The 6879-nt window shown below is 50.2% G+C and overlaps 2 pseudogenes across 2 annotated transcripts in view; both read right to left on the bottom strand.

Moving 5' to 3' along the window:
* Positions 1 to 8: 8 nt before the first annotated feature.
* LOC311341618 (ADP-ribosylation factor-like protein 14 pseudogene) lies at positions 9 to 1076 on the bottom strand (annotated as a pseudogene). Its single transcript has 2 exons — positions 756 to 1076; positions 9 to 323 (listed from the first exon to the last, which is right to left on the bottom strand). The product of its transcript is annotated as an ADP-ribosylation factor-like protein 14 pseudogene (transcript).
* A 966-nt stretch (positions 1077 to 2042) lies between these two features.
* The window catches only part of LOC311341617 (protein phosphatase 1L pseudogene), a 5302-nt pseudogene continuing 465 nt past the window's right edge, over positions 2043 to 6879 (bottom strand). The window contains exons 2-3 of the transcript XR_014684121.1: positions 5615 to 5776; positions 2043 to 4225 (exon numbers count right to left, since the gene is read on the bottom strand). The product of XR_014684121.1 is annotated as a protein phosphatase 1L pseudogene (transcript). The remainder of the gene's footprint in view (positions 4226 to 5614; positions 5777 to 6879) is intronic.

Raw genomic sequence — 6879 nt, 5'->3', positions numbered from 1 at the left:
AATGCACCTCAACCAAAGCGCAGGACTTGTAGCATGGTCACAAAAGCCAAGTATTTAAGCTTCGAACGTATGACCGTGTCAGGAAAGCCTTTTGACGTATATCTCAGCCAGGTCCTCAGCAGATAGGCCACCCTCCGAAACCCTTCCTCAAGCCCCATGCCGGATGTGGCAGAGCAGGGCTGGACGAACCAGACCCGGTCCCCACACACCCTCCTCAGGTCCAGGCGCAGACTGAGCTGTGCCGGACTCAGAGCTCCAGGGAGGTCCTGCTTGTTGGCCAAGACAATGAGAGGGATTCTCCCAAGACTCTGGCACCTCAACACCTGGGCAGGGAGAAGAGCAGTTCAGTACACTACAGAGCCAAACAAACGTCGTAGTATAGCTCACAGATGTTAAATAAATAAATTAAAGGTAGAATATGTACGATTTCAGCCTTCAAATATGTAAAAATGACTAGACTTATGTTATATATTTTATTTTCTTGTGTAGTAACATTATCTCAAATGTTTTCAACCATTGCTCATCTCAGGGAAATCTGTACTTTTATAATGGAAATGTCCTGGGCAATTTTGTAGAGTCTTAAACCTTTAAATTCCAACACAAGATCAATTAACTATCTACAAATAAAACAGTTGTATTCAAAGAGCCCTAATTCAACCCGTTGGTTCATCTTGAGGTTTGCCCATAGACCAGGGGGCTGCTCCCCAGTAACCATGCGGTGATTCAGGGGCCGGTTCTGGTGCAGCGGGGTCTACCTGATGCAGCTCCTCCCGGGCCTCGCCCAGCCGCCGCTGGTCTCCGCTGTCCACCACGAACACCAGGACGCCCGTGTCCGCGTAGTGGTGCCTCCACTGGGGCCTCATCCGGGCCTGGCCCCCCACGTCCCACACCGTCAGCTCCAGCCCCGGGCCCCTGGTCTCCAGCATCTCCACGTTGAAGCCCACGGTCGGCACAGTGACCACGCGCTCGCTGTGCTTCAGCTTGTAGAGCAGCGTGGTCTTCCCTGCTCCGTCCAGCCCCAGCATCAGGACCTGCCCCCCCGTCTGCCTCTGCCGCCTGGAACCCAGACCGCCCATCACCGGTGAAATATGAACCTGATGTGAGTTCTCCTTCCTGGTGTAAGGGCTGCCTTCCCCTGGAGATATAGCTGTCTCTGGTCGGCCTTTGAGTGCCTGTCTCTCTGCTGTGTGTCGGAGGCTGATGTGAGTTCTCCTTCCTGGTGTAAAGGCTGCCTTCCCCTGGAGATATAGCCCTTTGGTCGGTCTTTGAGTGCCTGTCTCTCTGCTGTGTGTCGGAGGCTGATGTGTCTGTTCTCCTTCCTGGTGTAAAGGCTGCCTCCCCCTGGAGATATAGCTGTCTCTGGTCGGCCTTTGAGTGCCTGTCTCTCTGCTGTCCACTCGTGTGTGTGTCGGGCCACTAGGAGAATGCCTTATGTACACTGAGGAAGTGGGACTCCTCCTCGCTGTGGGTGACCGGGCGGCCTCACGCCGTTACGCGGTTGCCGGTAAGTGGTGGTGGTGATGGGGCAAGCTGCGCCCCCCCCCCCCCCGAAGTCTCTGGTTTCTGGAGGACAACCCGTGCAGTGAGGTCACATCTGTCGGCGCCCCTGACAGGCTCATGTCCATGGAGGTCTATATTTGGACGGGGTGGGGGTTGGGGGGGGGGGGCACGCTTTTCCCGGCTTACTCATGTACGAGCAAGTTCGTCACGAGACAGATTTAGCTCATCTCGAAGTTGTGTATACATTCTCATTAACTTGCATCATTTTTTATTCATGTTTTTTTTTTTCGCCTGGGAATATGGCTGTAGGCCTAACTAAAAACAAACAAACATATTCATACCTTTCAGGTTTCTATGGATTGTTGGTCTTTACGTATGTTAGAATGCCAGATGGATTAAAAACATCGATATTTCTGCTCAATTTAACGGTTCTGTGAGGGGAGGCTGATTCACCAGCAGGGGGCATCAGCACACCATCATCCCTTAAAGAGACAAAACCAAGGCTCGAATTCTGAAGTTAAATTAAAAAAAACACGGAGGAAACTGTTTGATCAAGTTTAATGTCAACCGTTTGATTTACATTTCAAAAATGTCTCCTTTTTTTTCAACGATTTATTAAAGTCAGGAAAAACAAGTACAAACTCCACTGTAGCATTCTTCTGTGTTACATTATTTAGAAAGGAAATACAACAGAAAAATCACAAACAGTTTATACTAGTAAATATTTATTTTTAATACAATCTAGGGACCGGTGCATCACTTTAGTCATCGCTGAATAAACAGATGGGTGTTACGAACAAGGGGTTATTATATACATTCATGTTACGATATGCCTGTCTCTCAGAGACTCTTTAATGCAGGACGTGTAGTCGGTCATAACAGTGAGACATTCACGATGCATGATGCGGATGGGTCAGTAAACTGCATTACATCAACGACTCAAACCCTTTGCTTTGCCAGCGGACTTCATAACTGAAAAGACAAACACTTTACAAAATAAGGCAACATGTACATATTTAATTCAAAGGCGTGTTTCTATGTTTTGCAGATTGACCCAAGACTACTGTTTTGTTTATTGATATATTATATGGATATTAGATTTGATCAAGTGAAATAGTTTCCTGAAGTAGACCTTGACTGTTCAGAACAGGGAAACAAATAAACATGAACAAATCAAATAAATAACAATTTCAGTAAAAACCAAACATTCTCAAAGGGTCATTAGATAAATCAACTCGTTCATCTGCTGAGGAATTACAACGTAGGTTTTTATAGAAGCGATCGGCTGATATGATCTTATGGTTTGAGGATGAAGGACACGATGACCTCATGTGTGTGTGTTTTAAGTATAGTCGTTTGTTTCAGACAAGTTGGAGACAATATGGAGATTGTAAATGAACATGAACTATGAAATCAGGTTAGTCAGATGTCATGTGTATTATGCAATGCAGTTGATAAAATGATAAATTCAGACCACCAGCTAGAGGGTTATGAAGTTGTAGTTAATAATCTATCAGCAAGAGAGATTATAAAGTCTAGCTAGGGTAATGAAGTTAATAATCGGCAGGGTGACCACTGGTGATCAACAAGTAAATTTGTTTTTCATAAATGTCAGAGGTTCAGATCAATATTAGCCATATATATATATATATATATATATATATATATATGGCTATATATATATATATATGGCTAATATTGATATATATATATCAATATATATCAATATATATATATATGATAACATTAAATGATAACTGATTTGTAACAATCTTGACAGGTTACTTGACAGTAACCTGTACTTAACGAAGATTTAAAAAAAAAAAAGATAAATTCTAAATAAAGATTCTGGTGGTAGAGATTAATTTCTGTACAGTTATTTCGGTGTTGTTTTCGTTACAAATACTTTGCTGCAAAAGATACAGGCTGTTTTTTTAGCCTTCATCATTCATATCTATATCTATATACATATAGATATAAATACATATGTATGTATATATGTATGTATTCATGTATAAGTATATATTTATATATATATACAGATATATATGTACTATATATATATATGTTATATATATCTATATATCTATATCTATGTATGTATGCACGTATGTATTTTATTTAACCTTTATTTAACCAGGAAAGTCAGGAAAGTCCCATTGAGATTGAAAAACTCTTTTTCAAGGGAGTCCCCGCCATGTATGTATGTATGTATGCATGTATGTATGTATTTATAGATACATATATACATATGTATGTATGTATATATATGTTATATATATATATATATATATATATATATATGTATGCACGTATGTATGTATGTTTGTAAGTATATATATATATATATATATATATTTACTGACACACCGACTGGACGGCTGCTACTTGTCGGCCGCCCTGCCTTTGAACTTGACCACCATGACGGTGATGTTGTCGGGGCAGCCGCGGTAGAAGGACTGCAGCACCAGGCTCTTGGCGCCGAAGTGCGGCTCGTCCAGCCGCTCCCTGACGAAGCGCACCGCCTCCTCGTTGCTGAAGGCGTCCCACAGGCCGTCCGACGCCAGGATCATGAAGCCCGGCTGCTGCTGGTCCAGGTCGAAGGTCATGATGTCGGGGTCGGGGACGACCACGTTGAGGTGCTTCAGCGGGTAGTCGCCCAGGGAACGGGACATGGCCAGGATGCCCTGCACCCTCCACGAGCCGTTGAAGCTGATGAAGCCCCCTGGAGGGGGGACAGGGGAGGGGGGTCAAGGGTCAACAGCAGGGTCAAGGTTCAGAGAGAGGTAGGCTGGGGGGGGGGGGGGGGGGGGGGGGGGGGGGGAAAGGTCAAGGGTCAGAGAGAGGTAGGCTGGGGGAGGGGGACAGGGAGGGAAAGGTCAAGGGTCAGAGAGAGGTAGGCTGGGGGAGGGGGACAGGGGAGGGGGGTCAAGGGTCAGCAGGGTCAAGGTTCAGAGAGAGGTAGGCTAAGGGGGGGGGGGGGGGACAGGGAGGGAAAGGTCAAGGGTCAGAGAGAGGTAGGCTACAGGGAGGGAGGGGTCAAGGGTCAGAGAGAGGTAGGCTGGTGGGGAAAGGTCAAGGGTCAGAGAGAGGTAGGCTACAGGGAGGGAGGGGTCAAGGGTCAGAGAGAGGTAGGCTACAGGGAGGGAGAGGTCAAGGGTCGGAGAGAGGTAGGCTACAGGGAGGGAGAGGTCAAGGGTCGGAGAGAGGTAGGCTACAGGGAGGGAGGGGTCAAGGGTCAGAGAGAGGTAGGCTACAGGGAGGGAGAGGTCATGGGTCAGAGAGAGGTAGGCTACAGGGAGGGAGAGGTCAAGGGTCAGAGAGAGGTAGGCTACAGAGAGGGAGAGGTCAAGGGTCAGAGAGAGGTAGGCTACAGGGAGGGAGGGGTCAAGGGTCAGAGAGAGGTAGGCTACAGGGAGGGAGAGGTCAAGGGTCAGAGAGAGGTAGGCTGCGGGTGGAAAGGTCAGGGGTCGAGAAAGATAGGCTGGGGGTTGGGCTGCCAATAAACCAGAGACCCAGTGGACTGATGGTCCTCCAAAACCCACTGGGTGGTCTTTGAGTCGGCGGCGGGCAGTCCGGATCAGAGCGAGCCTAGGGAGCCTGGATTCCTCCAGCCTGTTTTGACAGGCTAAATCTGGTTTATATAAAAACAGGATTTGTTTTCTTTTCTTCACCAGAGTCAGCAAATGTGACACGCTGTCACGTAACAAAACAAATGGCGCCGCCGTTTAAGTGGCGGCGCCATTTGCTCTGGTCTGTCAAAAAGTGGTGGAAGCTTTGCAACGCTGCAGGACCACGTCACGCTGTCACTCAGCAATAAGAGAGAGATAGAGAGAGAGAGAGAGAGAGAGAGAGAGAGAGAGAGAGAGGCAGAGACAGAGAGAGTGGATTAGAGAGAGACAAAGATAGAGAGGGAATGAGAGACAGAGACACAGAGAGAGAGAGAAAGCGAGAGAGAGAGGGAGAGAGAGAGAGACAAAGATAGATAGACAGAGAGAGATTGAGAGAGATTGAGAGAGAGAGAGCGCGAGAGAGGGGGGGGTAAGAGAAAGAGAGGGAATGAGAGACTGAGAGAGAGGTAGGGAGAGAGAGAGAGAGAGCGAGAGCTGCTCACCGGCCTTCTTGATCCTCTTGCGCTCCTTCAGCTGGTATGGCTTGTGGTCGTGGGACAGTGGCACCGCGTTGCCGTCCTTGTCACACAGGACGCCGCGGGAGTCGCCCACGTTGGCCACGACCAGCTCCCTGTCCGACAGCAGGGCCACCAGACACGTGGTGCCTGGAGCCAAGGGGGGGCAGAGGGTTAACCAGGGGGGGGACAGGGTTAACCAGGGGGGGGACAGGGTTAACCAGGGGGGGGGGACAGGGTTAACCGGGGGGGGCAGAGGGTTAACCAGGGGGGGGGGCAGGGTTAACCAGGGGGGGCAGAGGGACAGGGTTAACCAGGTGGGGACAGGGTTAACCAGGGGGGAGGCAGGGTTAACCAGGGGGGGGGGCAGAGGGACAGGGTTAACCAGGGGGGGGACAGGGTTAACCAGGGGGGGGGCAGAGGGACAGGGTTAACCGGGGGGGGGGGACAGGGTTAACCAGGGGGGGGGGGGCAGAGGGGGACAGGGTTAGAACTAGGGGGGGGGGGCAGAGACCAAGACCCAGAACAGAGGGGGGACAGGGTTAACCGGGGGGGGACAGGGTTAACATGGGGGGGGGGGGGGACAGGGTTAACATGGGGGGCGCCGCGGTGGGACCGACACCACTGCTACGCAGTTAATGGCGGCATGTGGCTCAGGAGGTAGAGCGGGTTGTAAGGTCGCTAGTTCGATCCCCGGCTGTGTCGACTGTTGACTGTCGAGTGTCGCTGAGCAAGACGCTTTCACCCTGACTGCTCCTGACGAGCTGGCTGACAGCGCCGTCGGTGTGTGAATATGTGAATGATGATGGATGAATGTAAGGCATTCATCCATCATCATGTAAGGCAATATTGTACAGCGCTGTGAGCGGCCACTGGTTTGAACAGCGCAGTATACATGCGGTCCATTTCCAACAAGTGACTCAACCCAGAGCTGCACGACCCCGGTCCGAGCGACACACCGGGTGAGGAGAGAGGGAGCGGAGGAGAGAGGGAGCGGAGGAGAGAGAGAGGGAGCGGAGGAGAGAGGGAGCGGAGGAGAGAGGGAGGGAGGAGAGAGAGAGGGAGCGGAGGAGAGAGGGAGCGGAGGAGAGAGGGAGCGGAGGAGGAGAGAGGGAGCGGAGGAGAGAGGGAGCAGATGAGAGAGGGAGCGGAGGAGAGAGGGAGCGGAGGAGGAGAGAGGGAGCGGAGGAGAGAGGGAGCGGAGGAGAGAGGGAGCGGAGGAGGAGAGAGGGAGCGGAGGAGAGAGGGAGCGG

This window comes from Micromesistius poutassou, assembly GCF_964030765.1.
Source record: "Micromesistius poutassou genome assembly, chromosome: 4".
In the NCBI taxonomy this organism is placed as follows: domain Eukaryota; kingdom Metazoa; phylum Chordata; class Actinopteri; order Gadiformes; family Gadidae; genus Micromesistius; species Micromesistius poutassou.
This window is presented reverse-complemented; position numbering and strand designations above follow the sequence as displayed.